The sequence below is a fragment of the Nerophis lumbriciformis genome, linkage group LG11 (genome assembly GCF_033978685.3).
Source record: "Nerophis lumbriciformis linkage group LG11, RoL_Nlum_v2.1, whole genome shotgun sequence".
Lineage (NCBI taxonomy): Eukaryota > Metazoa > Chordata > Actinopteri > Syngnathiformes > Syngnathidae > Nerophis > Nerophis lumbriciformis.
In genome coordinates this window covers 15,573,211-15,596,783 of record NC_084558.2, presented here as the reverse complement: position 1 = coordinate 15,596,783, position 23,573 = coordinate 15,573,211, and the positions used below count along the sequence as shown (strand labels likewise).

The 23,573-nt window shown below is 44.0% G+C and overlaps 1 protein-coding gene across 1 annotated transcript in view; it reads right to left on the bottom strand.

Moving 5' to 3' along the window:
* cacna1g (calcium channel, voltage-dependent, T type, alpha 1G subunit) overlaps nt 1-23,573 on the bottom strand; it is a 329,783-nt gene that overhangs the window by 275,972 nt on the left and 30,238 nt on the right. The window lies entirely within an intron of this gene.

Sequence of the window (23,573 nt, the reverse complement as noted above, 5' to 3'; positions counted from 1 at the left end):
TCAAGGTTGGCAATTATGCTTGACTCAAAACTGTCACTGCGTGCCTTCATCTGTGGTGTGCACTTTGGGTGGAGCAATTGTTAAATGCGGGCGTACCCTGTCATATCTTGCCTTCCGCGTATTCTCCCATCAACTTAAGTACTTTTGTTCTTGCGCGCCTCTGTGGCTGGAATAGGTCCAGCGCCCCGAGAAGGTTATGTCAGGCTTGTCCCTGACAGTTTGACTGTGTTTTAGTTTTTTCTCTGTGTTTGTCTTAGTTTCCTGTCAGCGCTTTTATTTTGTCTTCATTTCCTGAGTGTCTCCCTGAGTGCTGCTTCCCCTCAGTTGTGGCTGATTGGCACCTGGCCACACCTGGTGTCAATCAGCCAGCTACTATTTAAACCTGCCTTCTCCTCCAGTCATTGCTGGATCATTGTCGTTCCTACCTGTCGTGTCGTTGTTCTTAATACTTGTCGTTGTAGCTCTGTCTACTTTTGGTTTCACTCTGCTCATGTCCTAGTTCCTTCGTGTCACAGTAAGTGTTTTTGGTTTCTTGTCCACAGTTAGCCTCTGTGCTATTTTAGTTCATAGCCAAGTTTGTTCTCCGCCTTGTGCGCGCCTTTTGTTACCCTTTCGTTTGTTGTTTTGCCTTAGTGTATAATTAAATCATGTTTTTTCGTACAATGCCTTCCGCTTTCTCTGCATCTTGGGGTTCGTCACCTACAAACTCTGACATAATGATCCAGCCAAATTCGAATCTCGCAGAGATGTCCATGGCGGAGAGGCTTAACAAAGTTTTGGACTTAATGGCTAATCTGAAGAAAAGTTCGGCCGCTTTTCAAGCCCTCTCCCTCCCACCCCTGTCGTCTGTGGTCCTATCTGGGGACGTCTGGGATCCGTCCCTTGGGGGAGGGGCTATGAGTAGCAGTGCAGCTGGGGAGGCACAGCTACTTCTCGCCCCAGTGGGTCTGCAAGAGACGGCGCCATCATCTCCGGTGGGTCTGCAACCTACGGCGCCACCATGCACTCCGGTGGGCCGGCAATCGCCACCATGCACTCCGGTGGGCCGGCAGACGCCACCATGCACTCCGGTGGGCCGGCAGACGCCACCATGCACTCCGGTGGGCCGGCAGACGCCACCATGCACTCCGGTGGGCCGGCAGACGCCACCATGCACTCCGGTGGGTCTACAACCTACGGCACCACCATCCTGTCCGGTGGGCCAGCAGCAGATGGCGCCACCATCCTCCTCCCTGGTGGGCCAGCAGCAGATGGCGCCACCATCCTCCTCTCCGGTGGGCCAGCAGCAGATGGCGCCACCATCCTCCTCTCCGGTGGGCCAGCAGCAGAGGGCGCCACCATCCTCCTCTCCGGTGGGCCAGCAGCAGAGGGCGCCACCATCCTCCTCTCCGGTGGGCCAGCAGCAGAGGGCGCCACCATCCTCCTCTCCGGTGGGCCAGCAGCAGAGGGCGCCACCATCCTCCTCTTCGGTGGGCCAGCAGCAGAGGGCGCCACCATCCTCCTCTCCGGTGGGCCAGCAGCAGAGGGCGCCACCATGCACTCCGGTGGGTCTACAATCCACGGGGCCACCATCGTCTCCGGTGGGCCAGCAGAGGGCGCCACCACCATCGTCTCCGGTGGGCCAGCAGCAGAGGGCGCCACCATCCTCCTCTCCGGTGGGCCAGCAGCAGAGGGCGCCACCATCCTCCTCTCCGGTGGGCCAGCAGCAGAGGGCGCCACCATGCACTCTGGTGGGTCTACAATCCACGGGGCCACCATCGTCTCCGGTGGGCCAGCAGAGGGCGCCACCACCATCGTCTCCGGTGGGCCAGCAGAGGGCGCCACCACCATCGTCTCCGGTGGGCCAGCAGAGGGCGCCACCACCGTCGTTTCCGGTGGGTCCTCCCATGCCGGCGGTCGAGCCGCCTCGCCAATTGCGGCGGCGTTCAACTCGCCGTCGCCACCTAACTCTCCCCCGCTGGTTGCGGGGACACTTGGCCTGGTGGCCCACCTCCTTGTCCTCCCTCCACCCTCCCGTGACTTTGGACTTTTTTTGGGGGGGGTTCTAGAACGTCTGGTATCCGTTATAGGAAGGGGGGCTACTGTCAGGCTTGTCCCTGACAGTTTGACTGTGTTTTAGTTTTTTCTCTGTGTTTGTCTTAGTTTCCTGTCAGCGCTTTTATTTTGTCTTCATTTCCCGAGTGTCTCCCTGAGTGCTGCTTCCCCTCAGCTGTGGCTGATTGGCACCTGGCCACACCTGGTGTCAATCAGCCAGCTACTATTTAAACCTGCCTTCTCCTCCAGTCATTGCTGGATCATTGTCGTTCCTACCTGTCGTGTCGTTGTTCTTAATACTTGTCGTTGTAGCTCTGTCTACTTTTGGTTTCACTCTGCTCATGTCCTAGTTCCTTCGTGTCACAGTAAGTGTTTTTGGTTTCTTGTCCACAGTTAGCCTCTGTGCTATTTTAGTTCATAGCCAAGTTTGTTCTCCGCCTTGTGCGCGCCTTTTGTTACCCTTTCGTTTGTTGTTTTGCCTTAGTGTATAATTAAATCATGTTTTTTCGTACAATGCCTTCCGCCTTCTCTGCATCTTGGGGTTCGTCACCTACAAACTCTGACAGGTTAGACATTATATTGCACTTGATGTTTGGATTCAGTGTACATCACACATAATAAAGTTATAAAATAAACTTCTAGAAAACTATCAAATCTATTCTAAACGCGTCAACTGAGACACCTGGAACGTCCATTGAGATGAGAATACATTTAGCATCAAAAATCAAACTGCACATTTTTGTCTCGTGAGTGCAACCACGCCAGAAGGGGACCGCACGAATATCAGACATGTTTGGACATCCTGGTACTAACGGACATTTAATGCAAACACATTTTAAGAATAAACTGAGAGAAGTATTGCGGTAAGAGATTATTCTACATAGTACCTAAGATCATGACCGGTTCATTTATCTTTTTTTGACTTATTTTTTGCTTAAATTCATTCTTGTTTCTGGTTATCGTTTTTATATTGATATCATCTTGATTTTGAATGTACTTTATATCATATTTTATTCATTATGGTACTTTTTCATCACTTAGAATATTGTTTGTCTTTGGTACACTAATTAGTATATTGTAGGCCTTTGGTTCTTCGTTTAAATTTTTTGCAAAAATTATATATCTATTTTTATATTGCTCTTTTTTATCTTTGGTATGAACATTATTATGTAAACTCCATGGTATTGTTTTTTTGTTTTTTGTTGTTGCTAGTTTTGTATTACAAAATGTTATTATTGATCATGTTGTACTGCATTGTAATCTTTTTGTTTTGAGAGTGTGTGATGTTTTTTGCCTGGACCCCAGGAAGAATAGTATCCACTGTGGTGTAGACTAATGGGAATCCTTAATAAACTAATCTAAATAAACACGTTATCCTGGACAGTGATCATTGAACCATGTGACTATCATCCATTCACAGGTGTTAATATCCTTAGTAATGAGCTCACCTTCATTCACAACTTCAGCGGGGTTTTCTAACTTATGTGGGGTGGACTTGTCCGCAGGCCGGTTTTGGAGAATACGAATAACAGATACATCTCTAAATTCAAGAGCGGAAAACAGGAGAATAGGGCTGTATATGCATGTACAATAATTAGAGTTTCAATACATGGAAAAGTTGCTCGGATGTGCAGGTGGCAACACTTTCAGATTGAGGGCGCGAAACATTGCTACAGCATGTGTGATTTGGATCCAAAATCAAACTTAATGATGTGTTCACACTGCTTGAAATCTGGATAGGATTTGGGGCCTATACTGTCCTGGTGGTAACATGCGGTGAAAGGGCATAACGTGAGTTTGACATCACTTTTAGACAGCATATGAATATGCCAATTCTACAAACAAGTCAAACACTATAACCAAAATAGCATTTTATTTAGAATGTGGTTGTGTGTGATGATATCTGGGTATGTGTGTATAGGCCATCATTAGCGCAATAATTATTGGAAACTCTAAATTGTCCATATTAGGGTTGTACATTATACAGGTACTAATAAAGTACTGCAGTATTAATTCATTAAAATGGGTGCTATACTGCCTCTGAAAAATATCAGCACTTTTTTTTTAACGGAGATGACGCCATCGTCACTTTGTCACGGCACATATTAGTCAAAGCACACGCAGAGAGCACTGACAAGCAGACACAGCGTGGAGACAGAAGAGGGAAAATGGATGCATTTTGGCTTAAAAACTAACGATAAAAGTGAAGCTATAAACACTGAAGCTCTGTTCTGTAAGAGATGCTTTTATACATAGCTAGCTAACGTCCATCTGCAGTCGGCAGTGTTTTAGCTACTTCTAAATCACGAATCCTCGCCCCAATGGGGACAAATAATCTACGTTCCTCACAATAATCATCCAAGTAGGATGAGAAATAGCTAAACATGCGCCATAGGAGGATACAATAGCAAACTGCTGACAGCAAGCTAGCACTCCTGGATGTAAACATATGAGTGGATCTATACAGATATCGACTGTAACAATACCAAGTACAAGAACCGTACATAGTCGATACTACAATGATTACATTGACAGTTTTACTATCACAAAATATTCAGTCATTTATTTGTTGTTTATATACTCAGGAAACACGTCCCTGGACACAAGAGGACTTTAAGTATCACCAATGTATGACCCTGTAACTACTTGGCATTGGACTGATATTAAAATGTGTAGTATTGCCTAAAACTAATGTAAAGTATCAAACAATAGCAGAATAAGTGATTATTACATATTAACAGAAGTGCAGATAGAACATGTTAAAAAAAAAGAACCAGATCTATCCTCGCATCCATTTTCTACTGCTTGTCCCTTGTAATTAAAAAAAAAAAAAAAAAAAGGGAAATTGAACAATACGTTACTGTTTACGTCAGCAGCCAAATTAGTAGCCTTTGTAACTCATTTGCTTACTTACTTCCAAAAGAGAAGTTGTCTAGTATGTTTACTATCTTATTTAATGCCAAAATGATTCTATTATCGCAACATTTTTATTTATTTTTTTATGTACCATGTATCATTGGGGACGGCGTGGTGCAGTTGGGAGAGTGGCTGTACCAGCAAACTGAGGGTTCCTGGTTGGATCCCCACCAACCTTTTCACGTCCGTTGTGTCCTTGAGCAAGACACTTCACCCTTGCTCCTGATGGGTTGTGGTTAGCGCCTTGCATGGCAGCTCCCTCCATCAGTGTGTGAATGTGTGTGTGAATGGGTGAATGTGGAAATAGTGTCAAAGCGTTTTGAGTACCTTGAAGATAGAAAAGCGCTATACAAGTATAACCCATTTACCAAAGGATTTTTTGTTCAAATAAAGCTAATAATGACATTTTAATGTGGTCCGAACTATTTTAAAAAGTATCAAAGTATTGAAAAGTAACAGAGTACATTGTGGTAGCGGTACCAAAATATTGGTATTGGGACAACCCCGTGTGGTAAATGGTAAATGGGGTTGTACTTGTATAGCGCTTTTCTACCTTTTTTAAGGAACTCAAAGCGCTTTGACACTATTTCCACATTCACCCATTTACACACACACACATTCACACACTGATGGCGAGAGCTGCCAAGCACGGCGCTAACCAGGCCCATCAGGAGCAAGGGTGAAGTGTCTTGCTCAAGGACACAACGGACATGACTAGGATGGTAGAAGGTGGGGATTGAACCAGTAACCCTCAGATTGCTGGCACGGCCACTCTCCCAACTTCGCCATGCCGTGTGAATGTGAGTGTGACTGGCCATTTGTCTACACTGTGCTATTGTCACCCGATAGGCTGTTACAGGCTACGGCTCACCTCTGTCCCTAATGAGGACAAGCGGTACACTGCAAGTTATTTGCCACTTGACAAAATTTTGAATTGTATTTCTTAAAAAAATCCCTAGATTTAAGAGCTTTTTACTTATTCTTAGTCATTGACAAATCCTTAATTTTAGTATGATTTTTTTTTTTCAACTCTTGTTTTAAATTGGTAAAATTGAGAAAATAACTATTCAAATAGGATATTTTGTTCCCCCCCTTCCCCACATATAAATTATTGTCTAAAGATTCTGCAACATCTTGATGATGCTTCATTTAAGAATTGCAAGTTAAAAAATGTTTGTTTTAAGAATAACATACATATTTCTAGCTTTACAATCCTGCTAATTTCCAGATAAACAGTCATAATTTAGGATGTCTTATCAAGTAGAATTATTTGTCCATGCAGCGAGTTAATTTAATTACCGTATTTTCCGCACTATAAGGCGCACCTAAAAACCACAATTTTTCTCAAAAGCTGACAGTGCGCCTAATAACCCGGTGCGCTTTATTACGATTCATTTTCATAAAGTTTCGGTCTCGCAACTTCGGTAAACAGCCGCCATCTTTTTTCCCGGTAGAACAGGAAGCGCTTCTTCTTCTACGCAAGCAACCGCCAATGAAAGCACTCGCCCCCATAGAACAGGAAGCGCTTCACCCGCCCCCATAGAACAGGAAGCGCTTCACCCGCCCCCGGAAGAAGAAGAAAAAACGCGCGGATATCACCGTACGTTTCATTTCCTGTTTACATCTGTAAAGACCACAAAATGGCTCCTACAAAACGATCCGGTTCATAAAAAGACGCAATCTCTCCATCCGCACACGGATTACTACCGTATTTCACAGCAACTGAACCGCACTGTGGAACGGGAGCACGTACGGTGAATATTCGCTCCACAGGGAATGAGAAGTCATCCTTCACTGTGGTTCTAGCTTGCCATGCTAACTTCCACCCATCCAAAAGAGACCTTTCCAGCCGGCGTCATCATAAAAGCTAACTCGAAGGGATGGATGGATGAAGAAAAGATGAGCGAGTGGTTAAGGGAAGTTTACGCGAAGAGGCCGGGTGTCTTTTTTCACACAGCTCCGAAGGCGAACACACCTTCACTAAGACGGGCAGATAGCGCCGGTCGACATACGCCAACATCTGCCAGTGGATCGTAAATGCCTGGGCAGATAGTTTCGGTCACAACTGTGGTCCGACCTTTCCGGAAGGCAGGATTCACAGAACTGCTGCACAACAACAGCGACACTGACTCCGGTGACTTCGACGAGACGGAACCGGCCATTTTGGATCCCGTATTCGCCCAACTTTTCAATTCGGACACCGAAGACGAAGAATTCGAAGGATTTACGAATGAAGAATAACTTCAGAAGGTGAGCGCTATGTTTATTTTGTGTGTTGTGACATTAACGTTCGAGCAACATTATGTTGCTATTGTTCTACACCATTTTGAATTTTACTATGTTTGTGATTGCACATTTGCGTACATTTTGGGACAGAGTTGTTAGAACGCTGGTTTTCAATATATTATTAAAGTTTGACTGAACTATCTGACTGTTTTTTTGACATTCACTTTAGCGCAGCGTTTTTTTGACATTCACTTTAGCGCAGCGTAGGCGCGGCTTTTAGTCCGGGGCGGCTTATTGGTGGACAAAATTATGAAATATGTAATTCATAGAAGGTGCGGCTAATAATCCGGTGCGCCTTATAGTGCGGAAAATACGGTAGTTTTTAGTATTTTTTTTTATACCTCAAATCTAGTCTTTTAATCTTTTTTTTATTTTATATTATTTTATTATTTTTTTATTAAATCAACATAGAAAAAAACACACGATACACTTTCAACTAGTGCATCAACCCAAAAAAAACCCTCCCTCCCCAATTCACACTCATACACACCCACTCACACAAAAGGGGTTGTTTCTTTCTGCTACCAATATTCTGGTTCCCACAACATGGACAACACTTCTGCAAGGGACACAGTCCCTGAAGCACACTTGATTGTTTGTGCTGCTGGTCCACTAACATTTTCATTTAATAACAATTTTTTCCTTTTTTTTTATGTAATTATTTTTATATTGTTTTACTTTCCTTTTTATCCAAGAAAATATTTATTTATCTTATCTAAAAAAAAAAAAAAAAAAAAAAAAAAGGACCTTATCTTCACCAGACCTGGTTGTAAATGAAATTAGCTTCGTTTAAAGTTTAAAAAAAAAAAACCAGGTCCAGTTCAGATAATGTCCAAGTCGGGTTCAGCTTTAGTCTTTTAATCTTAGTGTACTAAAAATGGATGGATAACTGTCTATCTTTTTGAAAATGCATTCTATTTACAATGGGCGTTCATAATTTCAAGTGCAACTTAAACATCTGCTGGTGTCCTGAAGCGCATATTAGAAATGATCAAATTCAAAGCTTGTTGTGACCGCACCTTTGTTTTTTCACATCTCAACCTTCAACCTCAAAGTTCTCAGCCATTCTCATATGGCCTTTCCCTCCCTTCTATTGACTTGCTCTGTCCCCTTGAGCTTTTATACTCACACCTCACACTTCATTCTTCTGCTTCCCCCCCAAACTGAGCTGCAACGCACCCCGTACGACATCAATAAATCAGTGAGAAGAAGAAAGAAGGAGAGAAGACACTCAGGTTCAGTGCATCTCACTCATCTCCTATAGTGAAACGACATCCCGCATTGGGATTGGAAGTGGATGTGTTCGATATTTCAAGCCTTTTAAAAGGTGCTAAAGTTGCATTTTAAACGTCGATGCATCACTACAGTATGTCGGACCATTTAATGTTTCTCCAGTGGTGGTTAGAAAGTACATTTTACTTGAATTACCAAGCTGACAAACAAACCAACGAGGTGAAAAGAAACTGGGCTGCTTGCCTCTTTCACACTGCCCATTAAAGCCTGGAATGATGCTTTTTTTTTACCAGGATGCCAGTCGTACCAGAACCGTATGCATATCATAAGTCAGGCGGCAGCTGTGTAACAGGGAGTAGCAGAAGTTGATGCGCATCAAATGATCTGTTTAATGCCACACGTTGTTTGGTTAATGTGAACGTTGAAGGCGAATAAACGCTAGCTGAACAGTACCGTCTCTGATGCAGCAATGTTGTGGCATCTCTGTTTGAATGTAAAAATAAGTACCAGTAGATGAACTTTACTTTAGTTCTATGATTTGGTGGTTAACATGTCTTTATCATTTTATTGTTGAAATGTTACTCAAAACTGTACTGTAAATAACAGTTTGAGCGTGTATCAAATGAATTTACTTTACATTATTTATGATCTAGGTTAAAATGTATTCTGAAATTATAAACAACTTGGAAGTCATTTAGCATTAAGCACTGTTTAACAATGATGCGTTCCATAATATGTTTCGACAAAATTACTAAGTATCTGCACTAAAACCTTGCTAAAATATCATTAAAGCCCCACTTAAGAACTTTCAGTTCTGGTTGATTTTGGTGGCGCCAGTGGACCAAGGCTCTGGATGCTGTGGGCCTGTCTTGGTTGACAAGACTCTGCAGCATCGCGTGGACATGGGGGGCAGTACCTCTGGATTGGCAGACCGGGGTGGTGGTTCCTCTCTTTAAGAAGGGGAACCGAAGGGTGTGTTCTAACTATCGTGGGATCACACTCCTCAGCCTTCCCGGTAAGGTCTATTTGGGTGTACTGGAGAGGAGGCTACGCCGGATAGTCGAACCTCTGATTCAGGAGGAACAGTGTGGTTTTTGTCCTGGTCGTGGAACTGTGGACCAGCTCTATACTCTCGGCAGGGTCCTTGAGGGTGCATGGGAGTTTGCCCAACCAGTCTACATGTGCTTTGTGGACTTGGAGAAGGCATTTGACCGTGTCCCTCGGGAAGTCCTGTGGGGAGTGCTAAGGGAGTATGGGGTATCGGACTGTCTGATTGTGGCGGTCCGTTCCCTGTATGATCAGTGTCAGAGCTTGGTCTGCATTGCCGGCAGTAAGTCGGACACATTTCTAGTGAGGGTTGGACTCCGCCAAGGCTGCCCTTTGTCACCGATTCTGTTCATAACTTTTATGGACATAATTTCTAGGCGCAGTCAGGGCGTTGAGGGGATCCGGTTTGGTGGCTGCAGGATTAGGTCTCTGCTTTTTGCAGATGATGTGGTCCTGATGGATTCATCTGGCTAGGATCTTCAGCTCTCAATGGATCGGTTTGCAGCTGAGTGTGAAGCGACTGGGATGAGAATCAGCACCTCCAAGTCTGAGTCCATGGTTCTCGCCCGGAAAAGGGTGGAGTGCCATATATGTTAATATTTACAGTATATATTAACTTTTACAAGTGGCCATTTGAAGGCAGCCATAACTGCGATGTAGCCTACAATGAAAAATAGTTTGACACCCCTGCATATAGATGTATTATTACTACATCTCCTCTGAAAAAAATTCCTGCAACATGCGTTTTCCTGCGCCTGGATCATTCCAGACACACCATTACTACCCAGAGGTGCCTCACAAAGCGTGCCTTTCGGCATGTTAAAATTTGATTTTGATGTTATATTGTCCAGAAAAGGTGGTATATATTATAGTTTTGTGCTGCATGTTCAACAACATAATAAAACACTACAGGCTGGTGCTTATTGATGTGCAGTAAATGAGTGCATCAGAGGTGACAGCTGAAAGTACAGCCAAAATCCTCATATAAATGTATAACAGCCACAACACGGTCACTAATTGCTTGTATTCCGTCACATGACTTATTCCCAGTAGTAAAAATAAATGGTGGTCAACCAAGCCGAGATTGCAAATAATTGTAAATAAATAAATAAATAAATAACCAAATGTAAATAATCAAATGTATTTCTAATGTATATACTATACTTGTTCTTATGCTATCTGGACTCACTATGTTCTCTGCTCGCTGTACATATCCTACCAAGTCAGACCTACACTGTTTCAATGCCCATTTCTCTGATGATGCAATTGTTGATGACTGAAGTGCTGATATCAACCATACCCTCCTCATCCCACCCCCCGGATTGTAAATAATGTAAATAATTAAATGTATATACTCTGATGATTAACTTGTGTGATGACTGTATTATGATGATAGTATATATTTGTACCATGAATTGATTTACGTGGACCCCGACTTAAACAAGTTGAAAAATGTATTCGGGTGTTACCATTTAGTGGTCAATTGTACAGAATATGTACTGAACTGCGCAATCTACTAATAAAAGTTTCAATCAATCAATGCTGTTGTGCAGCAAGCAGCGTGCAAATTCTCCGAGTAGACAAGAGGCCTAGATCTTCCTGCAAAAAGCAGATACGAGCAAAAAAAATCTAACTATGCAATGGAATAGATCCCTATGCTTTTTAAAAAAAGATTTGTCTAGTGATATCAAGGATTATCTGTTGGTGGAGTTCCCAGACATGTCAAACTATATTGAGCTGCAGACATCATTCTACACAACAAAACAAATGAAAACTTGAAAAAGCATGGAGGTCTACAACTTCTTTATGTGTGCCGGGGTCAAGAAAATTAGTATCAAGACTCTCCCAGATAAATATGTAGCATTTTTGCTCGGGTAAGGTTGCATTTCATGATTTAACTTAGTGTCTACTGCCATGTTTGTTGTTTATTTTTATTGTTGTTGCACGCACCGTTTACGAGCATGCATGCTTTTCCCTGTCTTTATCAAAATATGAATATAGATGCCAACATTGTGTATGTGCTGAACGCTTCATATTTGATTGCTGCCTTTGGCAAAAGCTTAACTCGTTTATGTTTTGTTCACATTTAATTTATTTTATTTAGGCTCACCGAGTTGGTGCTTTACTGAACACTCGTAGCAAAACTGTGTTTAAGAAATACAAACAATATCAAGATTATACTTAAATGGAAAACACTAAACGTTAAAAGTATATTAAACAAACCTGTAACGAAAGGATCACTGCAAACGTGTGCGTTCTTCGACTCTACTCTTTTGGACTGGAGTGTGAGCTACTTTTCTCATCGTCGCTTCGTAAAATCTTGCACTCTACCTCCCTTCTTGATTAAGTCTCAAGGAACTCTGAAGAAACGTTTATCCTTTTCGCAATTTAAAAGCTTCCAACAGCCTTAAACAACACAAGCATAAGGCATGTTTCTATGGTACTTAGCGCCATTTCGCTTTTCTTGAAAAATAAGTTCTATGCTTGGATTTTTGCTGTACTAACAGTTCAAACCGCGAAAAGGATAAACGCTTCTTTGGACCTTAGATAGGTAATCAAGAAGGGAGGAAGAGTGCAAGATTTTACAAAGACCTATGAAGTAAAGTCGAAGAACGCGCAAGTTTGCAGTGATCATTTCGTTAAAGGTTTGTTTGATATACTTTGAACGAATAGTGTTTCCCATTAAAGTATTATCTTGATATTATTATCTTGATGTCTTGATATTATTCTGTCGCTGTCCTGGGGGCCTCACCCCACCAGGACAAGGAACTGTGTAACCTTGACGAGGTGCGACAGCTTAAACCTACCTGGTGCCTGCCTGGGCTCAGTGCATGGTGAACCTGTAACCTTCGGGGGGCTCACGGCACCAGGATGGCACTAATGAGCAGCTTCTGCCGAACCCCCTGCCATACGTAGGGGGTTCACAGCCCGTCAGCATGCTGTAAGGTGGCAGCCCCACCAGCTGACTAGCCATCGCAGGGCCAACTACCCAGCATGGTGAAAACTAAACAGTTACGAATCCAACCAAAGCAACTAGATTTAACCGGACGGACTACCCTGGCAACAGAGCCCTGCATGCCCCCGAACTACGACATTTGGATCTCCGTTACAAAACCCGCATTGCCTGCTGGAATGTCCAAACACTCCTACGCCTCCTATGCAACACTTCTCTCCCGTGAACTCTCCAACTACAACAGTACCCTCGCTGGCCTTTGCGAGTCACGCTGGCGCGGTACTGGAGAGACCACCGCCGGCGACCACCTCTTTCTCTGGAGTGGCCCAAATGATGGTAGAGGCCTCTACGGCATAGCCCTAGCCATCCCGCTATACCGGAGGAAGTCAATCATCAGCTGGAAACCAGTCAGTGATAGACTGCTCTCTGCCCGTCTATTACACCAACATGGGAAGATGACAGTTATTGTCGCCTATAGCCCAACTGATGTCACCCCAGACCAGGCAAAGGACACCTTCCACGACCAGCTACATGACGCCATCTTGGCAGCCCCCCCTCATGACATTGTCATCGTCCTCACAGATGCCAATGCTACAATCTCCACCCAGGACCTCACCCTCCCGGCAGTAACAGTTCCCGTCTTTATCGACAGCACCACCAATGATAACGGCCAACGATTGCTTAATCTGTGCAGAGCCACCAACCTCTGCATCGCCGACACTTGGTTTCCCCGGAAGCGGATCCATCATTGGACCTGGTACAGCCCGGATGGAAAAACAAAGAAAGCCATCGACCACATCCTCATATCCCGCCGCTGGAAAACATCCATCACCAACTGCCGTGTAACAAAGAAAGCCATCGACCACATCCTCATATCCCGCCGCTGGAAAACATCCATCACCAACTGTCGTGTCTTCAGAGGCGCACAGCTTGGTAACACCGACCACCGCCTGCTGATAGCCGACATGCGGCTGAAGCTCAAGGCAGGGGCATCAACTAATGCCTCCCCCAGGCTAGACTCCTCACGACTGCAAGACCCGGCCATCATGGAGACGTTCAGGTGTTCCATCGCAAACCGATTCAATGCCCTCTCCAGTGGGATTGATAAAGAATGGCCCCATTTTAAAAACGAGGTCATTGAGGCTTCCAAAGAATCAACCGGGTGGACGAGACCTGCCACCAAGAAGCCCTGGATATCACAAGACACACTAGATATCATGAATAACAGACGAGCAACCCGTCTGCGGGGAGACCTGGACCTGTATCGACGCCTCAACAGCCAACGCAATCTGTCTATTCGACGCGACAGGGAGAACTTCTGGAGCAACCAGGCGGCAGCCATGGAGACGGCTTCCCAAAACAACAACCTGCGGCAGCTTTTCAACCTGCTCCGCAAAGGGAAAGCGGGCCCCCGCCAGCGCTGCTTCCTAGTCAAGGATCAGGCTGGCAACATCCTCTCCACTGAAGCGGATTGCATCAGCCGCTGGAAGGAGTATTTCAGCGAGCTCCTCAACCATCCCCCTGCCCCGGAAGACCCCACCCCTACCACCCACACCACCACAATCCCGGACTGCTCCACCGCCCCTGTCTCTCCAGCTGAAGTCAGAGCAGCCCTAACGAACCTCAAGAATGGAAAAGCCCCTGGCTTATGTACCATCACAGCAGAGATGCTGAAGGCCGGAGGAGACAACATCATCCTCTGGCTCACACAGATCATCAACCATGTGTGGGTCTCTGAGTCGCTGCCTGATGACTGGAGGCGGGGCATTATACTACCATTTTGGAAGCATAAGGGAGACCAGCTGACCTGCAGCAACCATAGAGGGATCACACTCCTCTCCACCCCGGTAAACTCTTTACCCGCATATTACTCACCCGAGCTCTACCTGCAACCAGAAGCAGACGCCGCCAAGAACAGGCCGGCTTCATGTCCAATCGTTCCACCACGGATCACATCTCTGCCATCCGGCTCTTAATAGAAAAGGCCCGGGAGTTTAGAAAAGACCGGCACCTCTACATTGCCTTCATTGACCTTAAGGCTGCCTTCGACACTGTGGACCACGGGTCCCTCTGGAACATCCTGAAGTCCCTCGGAGTCCCAACTAAAATCACCACACTCTTTCAGCAGTTGTATCAGGGTGCAGAAAGCTGTGTGCGTGTGAACTGTAAAGACTCTGAGTGGTTCCCCATCAACAGCGGGGTCAGGCAAGGCTGTGTTGCCGCACCAGAACTATTTAACTGTGTCATCGACCACCTGATGTCCAGAGTCTGTGTGCGAGTCCCTGGGGTGTCACTTGGAAACTACACCCTAAAGGACCTCGAATACGCCGATGACACCACCCTGTTCAGTGAGACCGCTGACCAGCTCAGGGAGGCCCTCGGTGTGTTTGATGAGGGGACCAAACAGCTCGGCCTGAAAATCAGCTGGTCCAAAACCGAACTCATGCATATCGGCGATGGACCAGACCCACCACCCTTCTTATTTGAGGATACCCCTGTCCACTTTGTCCCTACCGTCAGATACCTCGGCTCGACAGTCACCAACACCGGCGACCTCAAACAAGAGGTGGACCGCCGTCGCGCCCTTGCTGCCTCCGTCATGCAGTCCCTGTGGAGACCGTTGTGGCGACACCGGCACATATCTCGGGACACCAAGTTGAGGGTCTACAATTCCTCTGTCATCTCTGTCCTTCTGTACGGCTCGGAAACATGGCCGCTGAATAACATCCTGGCGGCCAGGCTAGATGGTTTTGATTCCAGAGCCCTCAGGAGGATAGAAGGCATCACGTGGAGCCAGCATGTCACCAACAAGACCCTAAGAGAGCTAACCCAACAGCTCCCAGCCTCTCGCCTCGCAGCAATGCGGCGAGTGCGCTGGTATGGCCATGTCATCCGCCTGCCGGGGGAACACCCCACGCGCAAAATCCTGGACTTCAACCCGCAGCGAGCTGGCTGGAGACGCCCTAGAGGCGCCCCCAGAACTCGCTGGCTGGATGTATTAGCCCAGGACCTTAAGGCCTGCAATGTGACTATGGCACAAGCTCAACACCTTGCCCACAACAGACCCAGATGGAGAGACATGGTTGCTATGGTCGGCTCTACGCGCCCTGAAGTGCAAGAGGACTAAGTAAGTAAGTTGATATTATTTGTATTTCTTAAAACACATGTTTGCGATGAGTGTTCAGTAAAGCACCAACTCAGCGAGTTGAAATAAAATAAATTAAATGTGAGCAAAACCTAAAAGATTTCAGCTTTTAACAAAGGCAGCAATCATAAATGAAGCTTTCAGCACATACACACAGTGTTGACATCTATAGTTATATGTTGATAAAGACGGGGAAAAACATGCGTACACGTAAACGGCGCGTGCAACAATAAGGCAACAAACATGGCTGTAGACGTTAAGTTAAATAAAGAAATGTAACCTCGAACACAAACGACGCATGATTTATCCGAGAGAGTCTTGATACCAATTTCCGTGACCTAGACACACAAAGAAGTTGTAGACCTCCATGCGTTTCCAAGTTTTCATATGTTTTGTCATGTAGAATGGCGTCTGGAGCACAGGACAGTTCAATATCGCTGGGAGCGGGGCCAACGTATAATCCTTGATATCAGTCGACAAAACATTTTTGATAAAGTATAAGGATTTATTAAATTGCATAGTTATATTGTTTGCTCGTATCTGCTTTATGCAGGAAGATGTAGGCCTCTTGCGTACTCAGAGAGCCTGCGGGCTGCTTGCTGCACAACAGCCATCATGGCTTGGTTGGCCACCACTGGTTTTCACTTTCCGGAAGAAGTCAGATGACGGAATACAAGAAATTCAGTTGACTATTGACATGTTTCGTAGCATGCAGTGTTTGCTGATAAGCAAAATAAAGAGAGCACTTTAAAAGGAATACAAGTTTTTACACTGAAAAACTGCACTTTGATAAAGACGGTGACAAACACAATTGAACTCAAGAAATAACTAGTAGAAAAGAGCCTTTTTGACTCTCTCCATCTCCCTCTCCTTCTTTGCGGTGTTCGCCATCAAGAGTCGGCAATAACGGTGAAATTGCTGTTAAAATTTTTTTTTTCATTTTATTGATCATTTGTATACCGTTCACATTATTTTCTACATATAAGATTATGTTTAATATCTATAAAATGTGTTGTGTCTTAATATTGCTCGGTGCATTGGGCAGATTCATTGGATTTTCATTATTTGGAACAAAAAACAATGTACCACTATATGAGAGTATGGGTTTCAAGTAAATTTAGAAAAAAAGTCTAAAATATTTTTGCTTGATGAATTAATAAATATTAATAACTTAGCGGTGACCAATTGGTCCAACGCAACATCTGATTTAACAAATAAAAGTAAAGAGTATTTCAGTGAGTCTTTGATAAAATATAGCAAGGATGAAAAATCTTGACTAACTTGTCCACTTTTTATTAGGAATTTAAACAAAAAGTCATTCATGAGTTTAAGTATTTGTGGCACATGGTTTGGCCCTGGGGCAGCACGGTTGTACAGGGGTTAGTGCATGTGCCTCATAATACGAAGGTCCTGAGTTCAATCCCGGGCTCAAGATCTTTCTGTGTGGAGGTTGCATGTTCTCCCGTGACTTCGTGGGTTCCCTCCAGGTACTTCCTCCCACCTCCAAAGACATGCATCTGGGGATAGGTTGATTGGCAACACTAAATTGGCCTTAGTGTGTGAATGTGAGTGTGAATGTTGTCTGTCTATCTGTGTTGGCCGTGTGATGAGGTGGGGACTTGTCCAGGGTGTACCCCGCCTTCCGCCCGAATGCAGCTGAGATAGGCTCCAGCATCCCTCGTGACCCCAAAAGGGACACGCGGTAGAAAATGGATGGATCGATGGATGTTCCACCGTATTGTTCACACCAAGTTAGAGGAACAAAAACAAATATGTGGTTTCAAACTGCTTTTATGAAAGTTTAATGGCTATGGAGCGAGTACTAAGCAACTACAGCAAAACCAACAGACACAGCTCGAGTGACTATTTTCGTCTGTGTTGTCTTTCCTCACACATCAAACCAGATTAAATATTGAAGGAGTAAAATGAAGCTGATACTTCGGCTTCAATCTCTTTCTCTGCCAATCTATCACCCTTCCTCTTGGTATGCCCCAACTTCGCTCACCCTTTCTTTGGCTTCCCAAGCGGTGCCTCATCGAGGAGCGAGCCCTAAGTCAGATTGATGCACTATGTGTAGGAAACAGAAAGAAAACTCGGCTATTCAGACTTCCTCACCGGTCGATTTGGACTACACTACACCGATCAATGAGCAAACACTTAAATGGGAACACTCAAAGAATTTAATCTTAACTTACAATTACAGTATATTTCAAAGCTGAACTACCTAAAACATTATTATTGCTTGGGAAATTGAAAAAAATAAAAATAAATTCTCATTATACAAACGTACAAAATCAATCTGTGCGACGGGTAAGTCCAGAAAAAGGACTAAGCAACTCATTTTCCTGCTACATGTTTACTGTCAAGCCATGATAAACAGTCTAACCTTTTCATACAACGCGAGTGTGACATTTTCCCACAGTTCCTACAGAATGAAGCACGGCAGGAAGTATGTTACAGTACAGGAAGAGAGGACGGCGTGTTCAAATGTCTGGGCTGATTTGAAGAAAGAGGTCACAGTCACATGGTATAGCACACATGCAGAGACCGATCCAGTAAGTATTGTTCCACATTTGTCAAAGATGACACATACAAGCATTTGCTTGCCTTCCAAAGTGCCGTTCTAAGGTGAAAGCAGCTCAATTCAAGATAAGTGACCCAAAGAAATATTCAATCTACTTTAACCCTCTAAGACCCACAGTGATATATTTACAACATTTTTATTTTATTTAAAAAAGGGTTAAAAGTTTTTTCATTAACATAGTCATTGGGGTCTATTGTTCAGTCTAACAATGACTTTACATTCGAAATTTGTATTTAAGGACCGCCCACAGGCTATAGAATCTCACACAACTTGAAAATCTTCGCAGAGTGACAACTCTTTTCTTTACTGGACCAAATTGATCAAATCAATGTAAGTAGAATGCATCTAATATTTTTTACTGTGATCTTTATAATGTCTAGAACATGTACCTATGTTATTATTGTGAAATACCTCCAAAAAATATGATTTAGATGATGTTTTATATTGGTTGTATATGTACAACCATGGGTCAATGTGGTAGCAAATATTCCCTTGTGACTAGTTTACTTACCAGGATACTGTGTAGCCTAAATAGATATGTTTTGTCAGGAATCTGTGGAACATGTTGTTCAGAAAATGAATACAAATGGCTTATGGAAAATTTTGCTACCCTTTTCACCCAACGTTGTATCGGTACAATGGTTCCATAAAACCTTATCAAAATATGAAAAATTTGCCAACACTTCATTGTAATTCCCAAATGCCCCCTACAACACCATAAAACAGGTTGAATGTTTTTTTATTCATGTGTTTCTATGTCCGGGTCTTACAGAGTTAAATCACATGTAAAGGAGATGATTGCAAATAGCAACACATGGGCTGCTGTTGGCATCCCCTCACTGTGGTGTTGTACATGTGTAAAATGCCCTGGTAACAGCATCCATCCATTCATTGATTTTCTAAACTGCTTTTCCAACTTAGGGCTGTGCGTGAGCTGGAGCCTATCCCGGCTGACTGGGGTGATTGGTCACCATTCTAATTCCAGTCATTCTTACAGTAATATGCCACCATTTTTTTTAAAATAAAATATAGTTATAGTTATCTGTGTGTGTGCGTATGTTTGTATTCATATTGTGATTTTTCCATTGCATTCTAACCTTGTGGTAACTAGCAATTGCTAATGATTCCCAAGCCTGGATACTATTTGGATGTTACAACAGACGTTGATATATTTTTGGGGAGGTATAAGTAAAATATTCTACTTTTTTTTTCTGCGATGTAAATATATTTAGTCACTTTCAGTCCAAATTTTTAAGAAATGTACAGTGATTATAATCCTTAGGGGTGTAAAAAAAAAATCATTTTAGAATGAATCGAGATTCTTATTTGTAACGAGTCTTAATCGGGGCGGTATAGCTCGGTTGGTAGAGCGGCCGTGCCAGCAACTTGAGGGTTGCAGGTTCGATCCCCGCTTCCGCCATCCTAGTCACTGCCGTTGTGTCCTTGGGCAAGACACTTTACCCGCCTGCTCCCAGTGCCACCCACACTGGTTTAAATGTAACTTAGATATTGGGTTTCACTATGTAAAGTGCTTTGAGTCACTAGAGAAAAGCGCTATATAAATATAGTTCACTTCACTTTACTAATCAATTCAAAAAAAAAATTGGTTCTCAAATTATTATTTTTTAATCTGTCTTGTACAGCCACTCAGGCAAATCATATTGTTGATGTGTATGTCCATGTCTGCTGTACAGATTGACTTTACAAAAGAGAAGTGTACGGGGACTTCGTGGCGAAGTTGGTAGAGTGGCCGTGCCAGCAATTGGAGGGTTGCTGGTTACTGGGGTTCAATCCCCACCTTCTACCATCTTAGTCACGTCCGTTGTGTCCTTGGGCAAGACACTTCACCCTTGCTCCTGATGGCTGCTGGTTAGCGTCTTGCATGGCAGCTCCCGCCATCAGTGTGTGAATGTGTGTGTGACTGGGCGAATGTGGAAATACTGTCAAAGCGCTTTGAGTACCCTGAAGGTAGAAAAGCGCTATACAAGTATAACCCATTTATCATTATTAATCATTTAAGTGTAGGATACTTGTCTTGTTACCTTATTTGTATTTGACTTTATTACATGTTTGGGTAGAATTTTACCAGACAAAAAAGTTTTCTTTTAAATATTATAGAAATAAATGATAAATGATAAATGGGTTGTACTTGTATAGCGCTTTTCTACCTTCAAGGTACTCAAAGCGCTTTGACACTACTTCCACATTTACCCATTCACACACACATTCACACACTGATGGAGGGAGCTGCCATGCAAGGCGCTAACCAGCACCCATCAGGAGCAAGGGTGAAGTGTCTTGCTCAGGACACAACGGACATGACGAGGTTGGTACTAGGTGGGGAAATCTATCAGAGCTGTTATTTATTTAATGGGTGAATGTAGTTAATCATAGAACTGGCACCTAATGTCATTAAAAAAGTATTGATTTTGAGTCAAATCGTTACCCCCAAAAATCGAATCAAATCGAATTGTGTGGTGCCCACTTTTGTCAAGAGGAGTGGTCAAAAATTCAACCAGAAGCTTGTCAGAAGCTTGTGGATGGCTACCAAAAGCACCTTATTGCAGTGAAACATGCCAAGGGACATGTAACCAAATATTAACATTTCTGTATGTATACTTTTGACCCAGCAGATTTTGGTCACATTTTCAGTAGACCCATAATAAATTCATAAAAGAACCAAACTTAAGGAATGCTTTTTGTGACAAACAAGTATGTGCTCCAATCACTCCATCACAAAAAAAATAAGAGTAGTAGAAATTATTGGAAATGCAAGACAGCCATGATATTACATGCTCTTTACAAGTGTATGTAAACTTTTGACCACGACTGTATATATACACACACTAAGGCTGTCAAACCTAACGTGTGATTAATCATGAGAAATTATCCCAATAATAATGAACACACTTAGATTAATCATGCAATTTATTTTTAACTGGACACGCTCTTTTACCTAAACCACTATACAATCAGTGATCAGATCAATGCATAGGTCAGTACAAAAATGAGCAAGGAAACTCTGACTGGTGTGCTCGCTGGCAAATTTTACAACAAAATACAGCCGAAAAAAACTTTAGATAAAACTGTTACCAAGTTTTGCGCAAATAAGTGACATGCATTAAAGTAAAACGTTTAAAAATGTTTCTGGATGACATTCTGTCAATAAAACTGCATTTGTGTACACATATTGGCATCTTTTCTTTACACAGATGCCTGGAGGGTGCTAACTCTCCAATGTATTTTACACAATATATCCCGCCCTCTTCCGGCTTCTAGGACGTAATGACGTTACTATGTACGTACGTGACACATGCACACACATTAACTTTGAGTGTTGTTAGCTTATAATAGCGATTTGGATAGTTAGTGATGGCTGTCATTGAATGTAAATTCTATCATAACAACAAAATGACTGTAAATTGTTTGTTGCGTCTCTTGGACTGCTTTTGTATGTGTGCACGCTCTCTCTTGCGCATACGTGTTGACGAGACAGGGTGAGTGGTCGCCGTAACAACACTCATTTTATTCAGGCCGGTAACATTTTTTACTACACAAACTTAGTAACTTTGAAAAATGTAGACCGTTTGACACAAATGCGTTCTGTTAAAGTACTCATGGTAACACAAGCCAGCCAATGGTGTTCTTGTTACTTTTTTGCTTTGAAAAATGTAACCTTTAAGTAAAAGTGTATTATGCAAAAGAGTAATCACCTTTGATTTATCATGATTAATCCCGGTAAGGTCTATTCAGGTGTACTGGAGAGTAGGCTACGCCGGATAGTCGATCCTCGGATTCAGGAGGAACAATGTGGTTTTTGTCCTGGTCGTGGATCTGTGGACCAGCTCTATACTCTCGGCAGGGTCCTTGAGGGTGCATGGGAGTTTGCCCAACCAGTCTACATGTGCTTTGTGGACTTGGAGAAGGCATTTGACCGTGTCCCTCGGAAGGTCCTGTGGGGAGTGCTCAGAGAGTATGGGGTATCAGGCTGTCTGATTGTGGCTATCCGCTCCCTGTATGATCAGTGTCAGAGCTTGGTCCGCATTGCCGGCAGTAAGTCGGACACGTTTCCATTGAGGGTTGGACTCCGCCAAGGCTGCCCTTTGTCACCGATTCTGTTCATAACTTTTATGGATGGACAGAATTTCTAGGCGCAGTCAAGGCGTCAAGGGATCCGGTTTGGTGGCTGCAGGATTAGGTCCCTGCTTTTTGCAGATGATGTGGTCCTGATGGCTTCATCTGGCCAGGATCTTCAGCTCTCACTGGATCGGTTCGCAGCCGAGTGTGAAGCGACTGGGATGAGAATCAGCACCTCCAAGTCCGAGTCCATGGTTCCCGCCCGGAAAAGGGTGGAGTGCCATCTCCGGGTTGGGGAGGAGACCCTGCCCCAAGTGGAGGAGTTCAAGTACCTAGGAGTCTTGTTCACGAGTGAGGGAAAAGTGGATCGTGAGATCGACAGGCGGATCGGTGCGGCATCTTCAGTAATGCGGACGCTGTATCGATCCGTTGTGGTGAAGAAGGAGCTGAGCCGGAAGGCAAAGTTCTCAATTTACCGGTCGATCTACGTTCCCATCCTCACCTATGGTCATGAGCTTTGGGTTATGACCGAAAGGACAAGATCACGGGTACAAGCGGCCAAAATTAGTTTCCTCCGCCGGGTGGCGGGGCTCTCCCTTAGAGATAGGGTGAGAAGCTCTGCCATCCGGGGGGAGCTCAAAGTAAAGCCACTGCTCCTCCACATTGAGAGGAGCCAGATGAGGTGGTACGGGCATCTGGTCAGGATGCCACCCGAACGCCTCCCTCGGGAGGTGTTTAGGGCACGTCCAACCGGTAGGAGGCCACGGGGAAGACCCAGGACACGTTGGGAAAACTATGTCTTCCGGCTGGCCTGGGAACGCCTCGGGATCCCCCGGGAAGAGCTGGACGAAGTGGCTGGGGAGAGGTAAGTCTGGGCTTCCCTTCTTAGGCTGCTGCCCCCGCGACCCGACCTCGGATAAGCGGAAGAAGATGGATGGATGGATGGAATCCAAATTCCAAAATGTGATAAATCTAAATAAAAATATACACATAAAATGATTGCCAATTGGGCTTGTCTTTTTTCATTTTATTTATAAAGCATATGATTTATATATTAAGAGGACAAGACAGTTAAAAAGCAATACAAAATATATTTCGAGGCAACTTTTTCGTGAATACTATGGGCATGTCAACACATAAATTTAGAGATAGAATCTGTACATTATCGGTGTCCGTGGGACTGCTTGTCATAGACGGTACCTTTAGACAACTCTGTTCGGCTGTTTTTCTTTTCATCACTTTGTGGCTTTGCGATAACATTAATACCGCATTTTAACACAGTCGCAATACTGTTCTTC